The following is a 16,698-nucleotide window of genomic DNA, read 5'->3' on the forward strand; positions in this document are numbered from 1 at the left end:
TGTGTCAAAGATTAATATAAAAATGTTGTTAGACCTTAACTATTATCTTAAACTTTTAGTTCAATTGGTTTCATGATAGATTGTAGCTCAATTGGTAATGCATGTTGAGTTTGTGTGAAGAGACTTCATGTTCGATTATCACTAAATACACCAGTAGAATAGGGTAAAGAGCCTTAACTGAAACTAAATCGCTTTCATCAATTAATGTTGATTTGACTGATTAAGAGTATCAAGTCATTTAAACTATAGATCTCGAGTTTAAGTCCTAGTTTATGCCAAAACTTTAATTGGGATATAGATTGATGTGAGAAGGTTTTAGGATAAACTTCTAGATGAGATGTTTGGTGACCCATCTATGAACTTCCAATTCTATGGATCTAGTATAACTACATATTCATTCATGTGTTTGTCTAGATCAGGAGTTAGGGGGAAGCCGAGAGAATTGGCATTGGCATCTTAGGGTGTTTTGGGCTCTCGAGAAGAGTTCATGTTTAGAAGGGGGCAGGGGATCAATGACTGTGAAGTGGAACTTTTCATTTGATACAATGGCAGGCAAAGTAAAAAAAAAAAGTCTTACAACAAACCAGCAAAATAATAGGAAACAAGATTCAAAGCATCCCAAGGCTTAGATTTAATAAGCCTAGATCTAACGGTGAATGATCAAAATCACTTGGTCATTAAGGTCTATGTGAATATTCCTGTCCAATTAGATTGGTACTTTAAAAAAGTCTATAAAAACTTTTGAGCCCGAATATTATTAAACAACAACAACAACAAAGCCTTAGTCCCGAAATGATTCGGGGTCGGCTAACATGAACCATCATATAAAACCGTGAAATCAAGTCGTGTCAGCGACACAAATTCGCTCCTTCCACTCCGTCCTATCCACTACCATATTTTCCTCAATTCCCAGTAAACTCATATCACTCTCGATCACTCTTCTCCAAGTTTGCTTAGGTCTTCCCCTACCCCTCACCACTACATCCCTTTGCCACTCTTCGGTTCTCCTAACCGGCGCATCAAGTGCTCTACGTCTCACATGGCCAAACTGATAGGGGTATTTTACCCCTATATTTTAGCGTGATTTACGGGTTAATTTTAGAAGAAATAAATAAGTTTAATTACAAAAATAGATTGTTTTAATAAAATAACAAAATAAAAATAAATTCCATGCTTTCAGTTAATTTCCCTTGTTTTTGAAATAAAAACGTCAAGCTAACTCGGCTCTCGAGATTTGTATTTCAGGTACGAGCAAGGAGTAAAAATCCATTCAAATACGCGAGGCACCTCATTACACACGCGGGGCGTGAAACATGGTGTCAGAAATAATTGCCCTATCCGCAAGCACCATGTGGAATCTAGTCAGCATACGCGAGGCGTATGCCAACCTACGCGGGGCGTATGACACATGTCAGAAATAATTTGCCTAATCCTGAAAGTCAGACTGTATGGTCTCCCGGAGTCAACTATCAATACGCGGGACGTACCACCTTAAAAGATCAGAGACTCAAACACGCGAGGCGTATTCCAATCTACGCGGGGCGTGTTTGAGACAACAAAATCTGGAATTGGTCCACATGCAGGAGATTTCTGACGGAATGGGCACACACGCAGGGCGTACACCACCATACGCGGGGGCATATTATGGGATTTCTGCACAGAATTATGTCCCTCCATGCTTGCACCTTATGGAATTACAATCTTATCCCTAGCTTGATCTATAAATAAGAGTGTCTAGCACTCATTTTAGACATAGACTTAGACCTTAGACCATACACCTTACATCTTGTAATTCTTGCCATTTGTAGTTTAGATTTTGTTTTTAGGCTTTGTATAGCCAAACTCTTCCATCTTGAGAGCTTGTTCATTGATTCCGGCATTCCATCAAAGTCCCATTCCACTTCCGTGCACCAAGCTCGAAAACTCCACCATCCAAGTCCTAAGAGACGGCTTTTGAGTCCGGTTAGCTAGTTCCGAGGGTGGATTCTTCCCTTTTACTTGCTAATTAGCTTGAACTCATCCTATGTACTAGGCTTGGTTGTAATTCATATTTACATTCTCCATATTTATAATTTATGATTCATAATCTTCTTTTCTATATATGTGTTGATGTTTGTTACTTGTTTTGATATTCATAATTGATTATTGTGTAGGAGAACGCGATTTCCGACGCCATTCGGGCTTTCTTTAGGGATTCATATAGGTGTTGCCTTACCGGAAGTGACAAACCGGAAACCGTAGGAATTGACAAGCCACGGAACTTACGGGCCCTAATTTCTGGTCCCAAGCATTAGACACGCCTTGACTAGGAACCACGTAGTCTAAGTACTTCACGGGTCGGTTACACTACACGTAGTCGTCTTTGCAAGAGCAAACCATCAACCGTATAAACATTGGAAGTCGTTATTTGTCATAGTTATAACTTATCGCATCCATATCACTTCATAGAGTTTTGTTATATAAATTCGCCTCACCCGTAGTTAGGAGTAGTTTGTAGTTGGTTACCACATCTACCCCAAAGTATTCACCGCTTAAATAACGTATAAAACCGAGTCGTTTAATACTTGCAGTTATAAATCCCATGGATTCGATACCTAGTCTTAACCGGATTATTACTTGATACGACGTGGTACACTTGCCCCTAAGTAGTGACGTCTAGTAAAGATAGAGCACTTAGAAAGATCACATCCATAGTCGTAACGCACTTATCATAACATACATTTCATCGTAGAAAACACTACGCTAGACGGCACGCATCAAGTTTTTGGCGCCGTTGCCGGAGATTTATAATTTCTTGCAATATTAGACAAAAACGTTTTATTGTTAGTTTAAGCATTCTTTTTGTATAAATTGTTTAGATATACTTTTACTAACATCATTCTTTCTTGTTGATATTATATTTTACTTCACTTATTTTATGCATACCCGATCTCGAAGTGATTCTCTTATTCCTATTGATCTCGAAATTGAACGTACTCTTTGTAGGATTCGAAAAGAGAGAATGGCAAACCTCAACAATGAAGCTAACCAGCCCGAGGTCAACCAAAGGGTGCCGGAACAACCCGTGAATAACAACCGTAATGGTGGAGGCAATGACACGCATTCGATGTTGGAGATTCTTGCTCCACATCGCCCTCAAATCCGCCATGGAATCGTTGCCCCCACCATTTCGGCCGACACATTTGAAATAAAGACTAGCATGATCCAATTAATCCAACAACTCGGTCAATTCGAAGGGGAACCCCATGAAAACCCTAACGAACACCTTGATAAATTTCTTATGTGTGCCGAAACTTCTCGGCAAAACGGTGTTCCGATTGAGGCCATCCAACTAAAACTTTTTCCTTTCCCTTTGACAGGACAAGCGTTGGAATGGTTGCACTCGTTAGAGGCGGGATCGATCAAATCATGGGAGGAACTTGAGAAGGAGTTCCTATCTTACTACTTCCCGCCTTCTAAAACGGTTAAGTTGAGGAAAGATATCACTTCCTTTCGGCAACTTGGATACGAGGCCCTCCATTCAGCTTGGGCTAGGTTCCGAAAGTTGCTCCGAAGCTGTCCCCATCACGATATTCCTAAGCATGATCTAGTAAGTACCTTTTATCATGGTTTAACGCCTACTAATCGTGCAACCGTTGATTCTGCCGAAGGTGGGGATTTGTTTCGCAAATCGGCAAGCGAGGCGTATAAGCTCATTCACAAATTAGCTAGGAAAAGTGTCCAATGGCAAGAAGATCGGCTTGCCGGACCCTCACAACATTAAACCTTTGCCGTAGAAGACGAGGCTCCCACAATCTTCATGGTCGAAATGAATAAGAAGCTGGACGCCTTAATGGCGCAAATGAGCCTCAAGAACACAACACAAGTCCTAGTGTGCTCTCATTGTGGTGGTGACCACCAAGGTAATGATTGTCAAGCCGGAAGCCCTTTTGCCGGCGACACCGAAAGCGTAAGTTATGTAGGGGGACAACAAAGGTATAATTCTCATTATAACTCCTATCCTAACACGCACGCTTATCACCACCGTAACAATAATAACAACGGATGGAGGCCTCAAAACCAACACCCGAATCTATCTTATGATAACAAGCGGAATGTGTTGAAGCCCCCATCCGGACCCCATAGTAAATTCGTGGAACAAGGTTTGGGCCAATTCCCTCATGCCCAAGGAGGGCAAAAATCGCAACCTCCTAGCAATGCGCAAGACGCAAGGGTAATTGACCTTCTTAAAGAAATATCTTCCCATCTTGCTAACAATGAAGCATTTTGCAGGGACTTGGGACGGCAATGTTGGGGTTTTGTGTCCTATAGTCAATTGTTGTAGGATACAAACTTATTGTAAATGAATTGTTCTTTATATCATTTGTTTTAATGAGATATATGTTTTATAACTATATAAAGGCAATCCTTTTTAAGCACTAAATAAAGTCTAATAAAAGGAAATCCGTAAGTTTGTTTAAAGTGATTATAAAGTGTTCATACAAGCATGAAGTGAGACAAAACTTTATAATAAACTAATAAACTTAAAACCACTCCAAGTCAAGTGATATATTTAGGATTGATATATCACAGTTGAGACTTGTATGTAACAATGTCTTCTGTCCGACAGAAAGCTGATCTCACAAGCTTCACATATATAGATATCTGGACAGTTACATAGATCCGGTGAAACGTTGTTCATTAGGATTGGGGATCCGACTTGAGATAACAGGATGGGTAGATTCATCCTTGTCAACTGTTCATCTCATTGGTATTAATAGGTATAACTAATCCTCAGACTCAAAGGAATGTTAATTGGTCATCCTGAATTACTGAATGTGAGACTTTGATCATGTGGTCCCACGATCCTTAACAGAGATGACTCTGGGGTGTGAACTGCAAAGGTTGGGTGTCACAGGAAGTAATTTCAGGGTAGTTATACATTGGATTGAGCATTTATCACTCCCGATTAATGGGAGATACATCCAAGGATCGCTTGTGGAAGACTCGACTCTAAACCCTTGCAAGGTGATAGCTTAAGAGTAGAAATTCGGATTTCACTTAACCTATCTTTTTGAGTTGACTCGACCAATAACAAGTAAAACGAACGTCTCGCTATATGTGACTTGACATTACCCATAGTCATAAGATTCAGTTCAAGGATGTAGTTGATAAAGGATCGTATTATACTGTAACTAATACGGAAGGGTTAACGACGGAATCAACCTGTCTTCTTAACGGACTCTGGGGGAATGATTACACACTTGCCTATAACATACTCAGTACATCATTCCGTTATGCAAGGATTAAATATAATTCTTGAAGAAATTAATTTAATAGTTGCATACGGCCAGAAGTAGTAAGAACCTAATGGATCACACATAAGACTTGGAACCAAAAGAGAGATGGATATGATTAATAGATGGAAGCCCAATTAAGCCCAGTAAGGCCCAAATACTAGGAGGGGGCCGAAATTTATATATGTTAGTAAGGAATTAATTTTATTCCATTGATCCTAATTAGATTAGGATTATGAATTAAATTAATTAAGAGATAATTAAGTTAGGAGTTTTAATTAGATTAATATACTCCTATTATTATCCAATTAGGTTATTTATTATTATTCTAAATGTATTTGATATATTATAAGATAATAATTAGGAATCCTATTCCGAATGGAATTCCTATTAAGTAACCTATTCCTATCTAACTAGGGTTTAGATACAAGCTAATATATATACCCCTCCCTATAGTGAATTTCGACTAAGCCTATATCCCTCCCCATTTGTGATTTTCGAAATTGCTTAAGAGAGAAAAGAATTCTATTCCCAAGTTCGTGAACAAGAATTCATACGGCATTCCATCGATTGATTAATCTTATTCATCCCTCTTTCTCTTTGATCTTGTGTTGGTTTATTAGAGGCAATCTATTTTGGTTGCATCTCATAAGGGTTGATTCTAACTTAATCTCATCGTGTTCACGAAAGAAGGAAAAACAATCAAAAGGGAGAAAATCGTTTTTCTTCGCCTACATCAGGTCAGTTAACTATTTCGAGGATTCTCGGAGATTGAACCGTCGGATCGTCGCGATTTTTGGACAGTAGCTTCTAGACATATTCTTCCACGTTTGCACCGAAGGGATTATCGTTCGGAGGTCTGGAAGGTCTGTTTCGGATAGGGGCAGATTGGTAAACAGTTTACATCTCCTTTGAAGTTGTGGGCACTTCGTTTGCAACGGTAGATTGATCATCGAAAGGTATTTCTTCTTATCCCTCTTTATATGAAATAACGATTAACGGATCCTATGGTTAAAAGGAAGTAGGCTAAAATTTTTATATTTCCGCTGCTATACCTTAGCCTTAATTTCCTTCAGTGGTATCAGAGCCATCGTTAAATCCGTTATTTCATATATGAAAATTTAGAAGTTTTTCAATAGGATTGAATAAATATTTATGGTTAGGATTAATTAAACAAATTTTTTGATTAATTAATTCTAAAGATAAATAAATTTTAGTTAATTGTTAATTAAAATTGATTATGCGTATGTTCCTAATTATTTCGGTTGATAATCATTATAACAAAATCTATTAGTTTTATAGTTAGGTTAATAAAATTAGTTTTATTAATTCTAAATGATAAAACAGAAATCTATTGTAGTTTTTCCTATTTCTGAAATTCGTTTTTAAAACCGTTTTAAAATCTGATATATATATATATATATATATATATATATATATATATATATATATATATATATATATATATGTTTCGGAAATTAATAGTTTTCTGTTTTGATTATCGAATGAAAATTCGTTTAAAAGTTTGTTTTTACCAAGTTGTAAATCAAAGTGTTAAATGAATTGAAATCAAAATAATTGGGACATGCATAATCGACGTTTTATATGGTTATACTAATCTAAGGATTAATATAAAGATACAAAACGATTATAAGCAAAATTGGATGAAAGTTAAATTGACGAGTTAATGTGATTATCCTAAATATTACATAAGCCGGTTATGTAATCAACCAATTAAATTTATTTAATTGAGTCTATGCATGTTTGGAGTTATGGACATATTTGGACCCTCTTTTAGTCTTTTGGTATTTTTGAAATAGGGCCTGCGCGTCCTGCCTTTCTACTATCTATTGTAATTTCTCCTCTCATCTGATTCCCTTCAATTCAATTGAAGTTTTCTTATAGTAGTATAGAAATTAATATGTAATTTCAAGGCGCCATGGAGAAGACGGAGGACGTAAAGAGAAATATGTAATAGTTAGTATTTCCTTAGGTTTGGCCTTTTATTCCGTCTCTGGCTCGACAGAATAATTTAGATGATATGTCCATAACGCCAATGTATGTATGTATGTGTGTCTGATGTATGCTAAAGCAAATCAAGACTAAGTTAGATTATGAGACTTAAATAAAAATCCCTCATTAAAAAGTTAAGTAAATAAGCAAGTTATTAAAATCGGTTGCCCCTCCCTAATATTATAATTCAGCCGGCAGTACTGGGGGCCTTTGGGTTGTTGGCTAAAGTCAAGCTCGGGGTCTTATGGTAACACCTGGATTATCGAAAATCGTTCTTTCATGAATATAGGGTAATACTTAAATTAGATTATGATAATTGGATGGGCAAACTCATGTTGTCATAAACTAATGGGCAAAATGGTTGGGATTAATATGAATAACATATTAGTTACTAATGTGGTTAGTAACCCAATAACCTAGGAATCACATTTGAGATGTGATTGATTGCATGAATCTACCTAACGAATGGGACTAGCTTGTTGGCTAAAGTCAAGGCGAAATCTCAGGAGTTAGGATCCTAGCTCACTAAAGGATTTGTGAAATTCTTCGAATTAATATGGAGGGTTATTAATTTGGCAAAATAGTGGGAGCAATCTGAAATAAATTAAAAGGGCCTATAATTTTAGATTGTTATACTTTAAAGCAAATGAATGACATACGTTTACTCTTTCTCACTCTCAGGTTTTGTTTAAACATACGCTCTTAAAATCATGACTAACACCAATCTGCGTTACATCCTTACCGATAACAAATTGAATGGTTCAAACTTCACCGACTGGTTTCGTAACCTCAAAATTGTTTTGAAGTTCGAAAGGAAAGGGTATGTACTTGATACACCGATACCCCCTTACCCAATGGATGATGCTCCCTACTAAGAGGTTTATGCTTACTTGAAGCATAAAGCTGATGACGATCAAGTAGGGGACATCATACTTGCATCATTGACACCGGAGGTTAAAAGGCAACTACATTCAGATATGGATGCCTCTTCCATGGTCAAGCACCTTAAAGAGCTATTTGTGATAGAAACTCGGTACGAGCGCTTCGAAATAACCAAAGAGTTATATAAAAGGAAGATGCAGGAGGGCACATCTGTGATGGTACATTGTGCCAAGATGATCAGCCTCATAACCAAGTTTTCTAGTATTGGAGATGCGATGGACCATGAACTAATTGAAAACTTACTTCTACAGTCCCTCCCTGAGAGCTACTCACAGTTCATCATGAACTATCAGATGAGTGGCTTGCAAACCTCTTTTGTAGAGCTTGCACATATGCTCGAGTCAGTCGAGCCCATTATAAAAGAAAATGAGGAAATGTTGGCCCTTGCTATTGAAGGATCGAGAAAAAGGAAAGGGGTCGCTCCCGATCCAAACCATCTTGATAAATGCAAGGGGGCTGTGCTCACCGAAACAAAGGGAAAGGAACCAAAGAAGCCCAAAGGAAAGTGCTACTATTGTGGTGACTTAGGGCATTGGAAGAGGGATTGCATGGAGTACCTAACCTTCCACGAGAAGGAAAATAACGGTGCTTTAGCATCTGGTATGTTTTATATTGAAATAAATACAGTTTCATTGTCTGAATCTTGGGTACTTGATACCGGATGTGGATCTCATATTTGTACAAATATGCAGGAGCTAAAACAGACTAAGGAACTTAAGAAAGGAAGCATAAACTTGCGAGTGGGAAATGGAGCAAGAGTTGCCGCCCTCGCAATTGGAGATTATGTTTTACTTTTGCCCTCTGGGCTTGTAATAGAATTAAGGAATTGTTTATACGTTCCTGAGATGTCTCGTAACATTATTTCTATTAGCCGTCTTGTTGACGACGGTTTTCATATTTCAATAAAGAACAATAGTTGCAATTTTTATAAAGATTCGATCTTTTATTTTTCAGGAATATCACAAAATGGGATTTATGTGTTAGATGATAAAACTCCTGTTTTTGCAATTGATACCAAAAGACATAAGATAGATAATTCAACTTACTTGTGGCATTGTCGTTTAGGCCATATAAACAAGAGACGCATGCTAAAGCTACATTTAGATGGGCTTATAGATCCAATCGATTCCGAATCATTGGAAACATGCGAATCATGTTTAAAAGGTAAAATGACAAAGACACCCTTTAGCAATAAAGGTGAGCGTGTATCAGACACTCTAGGACTCATTCATTCAGATGTATGCGGTCCTATGTCAGTCCAAGCAAGAGGAGGATTCAGATACTTCATAAGCTTCATAGATGACCATACTCGATATGGTTATATCTACTTGATGAGGCACAAATCAGAAGCCTTTGACAAGTTCAAATGCTTCAAGAATGAAGTGGAAAATCAATTAGGAAAGAAAATAAAGACACTTCGATCTGATCGAGGTGGCGAATATCTTTCTGATGATTTTCTGAATTATCTAACTGAATGTGGGATATGCACACAATGGACACCTCCCTATACACCACAACACAATGGTGTATCCGAGAGGAGAAACCGTACCATATTAGATATGGTACGATCCATGATGAGCATGGCCTTACTTCCAAAGACGTTCTGGGGCTATGCCTTAAAAACTGCCCTCTTCACCCTGAACCGAGTACCAACTAAATCCGCTGTTTCCACACCATATGAATTGTTCGTTGGTAAGAAGCCCGTGTTCTCATTCATGAGAGTATGGGGTTGTTCAGCATATGTCAAACGCGTTGTGTCCGACAAATTAGATTCTAAATCTGATAAATGTTTCTTCATTGGATATCCCAGGGAAACCATAGGGTATTACTTCTATCATCCAGATGATCAGAAAGTAATAGTAACCAAACACGCAACCTTCTTAGAGAAAGAGTTTCTCGAAGAAACACAAAAGGGAAGCGTGATTGAACTCGACGAAGTTCAAGAGGAAGAAACAACGACTGAAACAACAGAAGCGGTTGAGGTACCCGAAGAAGTCCCATTAGATGAGACTCTAGTGGCACCTATTCGTAGATCACGAAGAGTTCGTGAACTCCCAGTTAGATATGGTTTTCTAGTGGGAGATGATGACGAGGTTCCCGTGTTAGACGACGAACCCGAAAACTACGAAGAGGCTCTTACTAGTCCAGATTCTAAAGCATGGCTTGAGGCCATGGATTCTGAAATGGATTCCATGTATACTAACCAAGTTTGGACTTTGGTTGATCCACCCGAAGGGATAAAACCCATAGGGTGCAGATGGATCTTCAAAAAGAAGACTGACATGGATGGAAAGGTTAGCACCTACAAGGCTAGGTTGGTAGCGAAAGGATATCGTCAAAAACAAGGTGTTGATTATGACGAAACCTTCTCTCCTGTGGCTATGTCCAAATCAATCAGAATCATGCTTGCAATTGCCGCTCATCTTGATTATGAGATTTGGCAAATGGATGTGAAAATAGCTTTCCTAAACGGAAACCTGCTTGAGGATGTATACATGATGCAACCTGAAGGTTTCATATCAAAGGATGCAAATAAAGTTTGCAAACTTCAGAGATCCATTTATGGACTCAAGCAAGCATCTAGAAGCTGGAACAAGCGTTTTGACGAAACCATAAAACAATTTGGTTTCGAACAAAATTGCGAAGAAGCTTGCATTTACAAGAAAGCAAGTGGGAGCTCTATAGCATTTCTCATACTATATGTGGACGATATACTGTTAATGGGAAATGACATTGCTCTTTTACAGTCAGTGAAAATATGGTTATCCGGTAACTTCTCAATGAAAGACCTCGGTGAAGCAGCCTATATACTTGGTATAAAGATCTATAGGGATAGATCACGTAGACTGCTTGGTCTTTCACAGGCTACATACATTGAAAAGGTGCTAAATCGGTTTAGCATGCTTGAATCGAAACGAGGTAACTTACCCATGGTACATGGAGTAAAGTTAAACAATCATCAATGTCCTAAAACTGATGATGACAAACGACGCATGGCTGTAGTCCCGTACGCCAGCGTGATCAGTTCGATTATGTATGCTATGCTATGCACTAGACCCGACGTAGCGTTCGCGTTATCTGTAACGAGTCGTTACCAAGGGAATCTGGGAGACGAGCACTGGATTGCCGTCAAGAACATTCTTAAGTACTTGAGAAGAACTAAAGATATGTTTCTAGTGTACGGAGAAGGAGATCTGAAAATACAAGGATTTTCAGACACTAGTCATCTCACAGATGAGAATGATTTTAAATCCCAATCAGGATACCTGTTTATCCTAAATGGGGGTGCGGTCAGTTGGAAAAGTTCCAAGCAGGGAAGCGTAGCTTTCTCTACGACCGAGTCAGAGTACATCGCTGCTGCGGAAGCAGTAAAGGAAGCAGTTTGGATTAGAAAGTTCATTACAGAACTAGGTGTGGTGCCTGACATTGTCAATCCCATTACTCTGTACTATGATAACAATGGAGCCATTGCGCAAGCAAAGGAACCACGGTCTCATAATGCATCCAAGCACTACCTAAAGCGATACCACATCATTAGAGAGATTGTGGCTGGAGGAGATGTGAGAATAGAAAGAGTACCTACAGAGGACAACGTTGCAGATCCGTTGACAAAGCCTTTAACCCAAAAAGTACATGATCGTCATTTAACTTCTACTGGGATAAGTTTTAGAAACAATTGGCTTTAGTCCAAGTGGGAGTATGTTGGGGTTTTGTGTCCTATAGTCAATTGTTGCAGGATACAAACTTATTGTAAATGAATTGTTCTTTATATCATTTGTTTTAATGAGATATATGTTTTATAACTATATAAAGGCAATCCCTTTTAAGCACTAAATAAAGTCTAATAAAAGGAAATCCGTAAGTTTGTTTAAAGTGATTATAAAGTGTTCATACAAGCATGAAGTGAGACAAAACTTTATAATAAACTAATAAACTTAAAACCACCCCAAGTCAAGTGATATATTTAGGATTGATATATCACAGTTGAGACTTGTATGTAACAATGTCTTCTGTCCGACAGAAAGCTGATCTTACAAGCTTCACATATATAGATATCTGGACAGTTACATAGATCCGGTGAAACGTTGTTCATTAGGATTGGGGATCCGACTTGAGATAACAGGATGGGTAGATTCATCCTTGTCAACTGTTCATCTTATTAGTATTAATAGGTATAACTAATCCTCAGACTCAAAGGAATGTTAATTGGTCATCCTGAATTACTGAATGTGAGACTTTGATCCTGTGGTCCCACGATCCTTAACAGAGATGACTCTGGGGTGTGAACTGCAAAGGTTGGGTGTCACAGGAAGTAATTTCAGGGTAGTTATACATTGGATTGAGCATTTATCACTCCCGATTAATGGGAGATACATCCAAGGATCGCTTGTGGAAGACTCGACTCTAAACCCTTGCAAGGTGATAGCTTAAGAGTAGAAATTCGGATTTCACTTAACCTATCTTTTTGAGTTGACTCGGCCAATAACAAGTAAAACGAACGTCTCGCTATATGTGACTTGACATTACCCATAGTCATAAGATTCAGTTCAAGGATGTAGTTGATAAAGGATCGTATTATACTGTAACTAATACGGAAGGGTTAACGACGGAATCAACCTGTCTTCTTAACGGACTCTGGGGGAATGATTACAGACTTGCCTATAACATACTCAGTACATCATTCCGTTATGCAAGGATTACATATAATTCTTGAAGAAATTAATTTAATAGTTGCATACGGCCAGAAGTAGTAAGAACCTAATGGATCACACATAAGACTTGGAACCAAAAGGGAGATGGATATGATTAATAGATGGAAGCCCAATTAAGCCCAGTAAGGCCCAAATACTAGGAGGGGGCCGAAATTTATATATGTTAGTAAGGAATTAATTTTATTCCATTGATCCTAATTAGATTAGGATTATGAATTAAATTAATTAAGAGATAATTAAGTTAGGAGTTTTAATTAGATTAATATACTCCTATTATTATCCAATTAGGTTATTTATTATTATCCTAAATGTATTTGATATATTATAAGATAATAATTAGGAATCCTATTCCGAATGGAATTCCTATTAAGTAACCTATTCCTATCTAACTAGGGTTTAGATACAAGCTAATATATATACCCCTCCCTATAGTGAATTTCGACTAAGCCTATATCCCTCCCCACTTGTGATTTTCGAAATTGCTTAAGAGAGAGAGAAAAGAATTCTATTCCCAAGTTCGTGAACAAGAATTCATACGGCATTCCACCGATTGATTAATCTTATTCATCCCTCTTTCTCTTTGATCTTGTGTTGGTTTATTAGAGGCAATCTATTTTGGTTGCATCTCATAAGGGTTGATTCTAACTTAATCTCACCGTGTTCACGAAAGAAGGAAAAACAATCAAAAGGGAGAAATTCGTTTTTCTTCGCCTACATCAGGTCAGTTCACTATTTCGAGGATTTACGGAGATTGAACCGTGGGATCGTCGCGATTTTTGGACAGTAGCTTCTAGTCATATTCTTCCACGTTTCCACCGAAGGGATTGTCGTTCGGAGGTCTGGAAGGTCTGTTTCGGATAGGGGCAGATTGGTAAACAATTTACATCTCCTTTGAAGTTGTGGGCACTTCGTTTGCAACGGTAGATTGATCATCGAAAGGTATTTCTTCTTATCCCTCTTTATATGAAATAACGATTAACGGATCTCATGGTTAAAAGGAAGTAGGCTAAAATTTTTATATTTCCGCTGCTATACCTTAGCCTTAATTTTCTTCAGGCAAGTGGCCCAATTAAGTCGCCAACGACAAGAGAGACAACATGAGTTTCTCCCGATTAACACCGAACAAAACCCGAGAACGAAGGATCAAGAGACCGCGCAAGCAATAACTCTTCGAAGTGGTAAGGGTTTGGAACCACCGCTCCCAAAGGCGACTCCACCCGCTCCGCAGGTAAGTGATGAACCGGAAGTGGTAAGCAACCCCGGTTCGGATCCGAAATCCACGACTTCCTCGGATAAGAATAAAAATGTGTGTGATCCAATTGGAGCTTACGTACCGAAGCTCCCTTTTCCACAACGACTTAAAAAGGAAAAATTGGACCACCAATACGGTAAGTTTTTGGAAATTTTTAAGAAACTTCACATGAACATCCCGCTTGCGGAGGCATTGGAACAAATGCCTACATATGCGAAGTTTCTTAAAGAAATCCTCGCCAAAAAGAGGAAGTTGGATTATAATGAAACAGTAGCGCTCACGGAGGAATGCTCCGCGATTATAACAAACAAACTCCCACCTAAACTCAAGGATTTAGGTAGTTTTTCTATCCCTTGCACGATTGGTAATGTTGAGTTTAGGAGAGCTTTATGTGATTTGGGTGCTAGTATCAATCTAATGCCTTTATCTGTGTTTAGGAAGCTCGGCTTGGGAGAACCAAAGCCTACTAATATGACGCTCCAGCTGGCCGATAGATCCATTGCCCGACCAAAAGGGGTTGTGGAGGATGTCTTAGTGAAAGTGGACAAGTTCATTTTCCCCGCCGATTTTGTAGTGCTCGATATGACGGAAGACGATATGGTACCGATCCTCCTGGGACGACCGTTTCTTGCAACAGGTAGGACTCTCATTGACGTCCACGAAGGTAAACTTATCCTACGGTTGCAAGACGAAGAGGTAGAGTTTAACGTGTACAACTCCATGAAATTCCCGTCTAACACCATGGAGGACTGCAACTTTTTAAATTCCGTAGACTATTGATCTTTTTGTTGAGGATTTCTGTGATAAATCTTCTGCGGGAACCTCTTCAGAAATAGATGGTATTGAGCATTTGGATGAGGAGCCATTGAACAAGCCGTTTGAATACTCCTCCGAAATAGAACAATGTCTGTTGGCAAGGAGCCGGTTCGAGGGTTTAGACCGGGATAGAAAAGCAAAGCCGAAGACCTCTCTTGACGAACCTCCAACTTTGAAACTTAAACCCTTGCCTCCTAATTTAAAATATGTATTTTTACAACCTCCTAATTTCTTACCGGTTGTTATTTCTTCGCTTTTGACAGCTAAAATGGAGGAAGCATTAATTGCGGTGTTACAAAAACACAAAGGCGCATTTGGGTGGACTATTCACGACATTAACGGGATCAGCCCCACCATTTGCACACACCGCATCTTTATGGAGGATAAAGTCAAACCCTCCGTGCAGCCGCAACGACGACTTAACCCCAATATGAAAGAGATAGTGAAGACCGAGGTAATCAAACTCCTCGACGCAGGTATAATCTTTCCTATCTCCGACAGTCCATAGGTTAGTCCGGTCCAATGTGTTCCCAAAAAGGGGGGCACTACGGTGATGGAAAATGATCAAGGGGAATTAATCCCCACACGGAAAGTAACCGGGTGGCGAGTATGCACTGATTATAGGAAACTTAATGAAGCCACCCGAAAAGATCATTTTCCCTTGCCGTTCATCGACCAAATGTTGGAAAGAATGGCGGGTCATAAATTCTTTTGTACCCTCGATGGCCTATCCGGTTATATGCAAATTCCTGTTGATCCTTCGGATCAAGAAAAGACGACATTCACTTGTCTGTATGGGACATTTGCATATAGGCGGATGCCGTTTGGGCTTTGTAACGCCCCCGCCACCTTTCAAAGGTGCATGACGGCTATATTCTCCGAAATGATTGAGGACTTCATGGAAGTCTTCATGGACGATTTTTCTGTTTTTGGATCGTCCTTTGAAATTTGTTTGAACAATCTTGATAAAGTCCTTCAACGTTGGAAGGACACTAATCTCGCTCTAAGTTGGGAAAAGTGTCAGTTTATGGTTCAAGATTGTATTATTTTGGGACACAAGGTGTCCGGGGAAGGAATCGCGGTCGATCCGGCCAAGATTGAGGTGATTGAGAAATTACCCCCTCCAATCAATGTTAAAGGAATCCGGAGTTTTTTAGGTCATGCGAGATTCTATAGGAGATTCATCAAAGATTTCTCTAAGATAGCAGCCCCCTTGACCCAACGCCTTGCAAAGGATGCGGAATTTAGTTTTTCCCCCGAATGTTTGCTTGCATTTAATACGCTAAAGGAAAAACTAGTTCATGCACCTATCATGGTGAAACCCGATTGGAGTCTTCCCTTTGAACTCATGTGTGATGCAAGTGACTTGGTTGTAGGTGCTTGTTTGGGCCAGCGGGTGGATAAAATTTTCAGCCCCGTTTATTATGCGAGCAAAACGCTCAATGAGGCCCAACAAAATTATTCCATTACGGAAAAAGAGATGATTGTTGTAGTATTTGCTTTCGATAAATTTAGATCATATCTCGTATTATCCAAAATTGTCGTATACACTGACCACGCAGCTCTCAAGTACCTAATGACTAAGCAGGACGCCAAGCCACGATTAATACGGTGGATTCTACTCCTACAAGAGTTTGATATCGAAATCAGGGATAAAAAAGGAGTGGAGAATGTTGTAGCCGACCAT

The sequence above is a fragment of the Euphorbia lathyris genome, chromosome 7 (assembly GCF_963576675.1).
Source record: "Euphorbia lathyris chromosome 7, ddEupLath1.1, whole genome shotgun sequence".
NCBI lineage: Eukaryota > Viridiplantae > Streptophyta > Magnoliopsida > Malpighiales > Euphorbiaceae > Euphorbia > Euphorbia lathyris.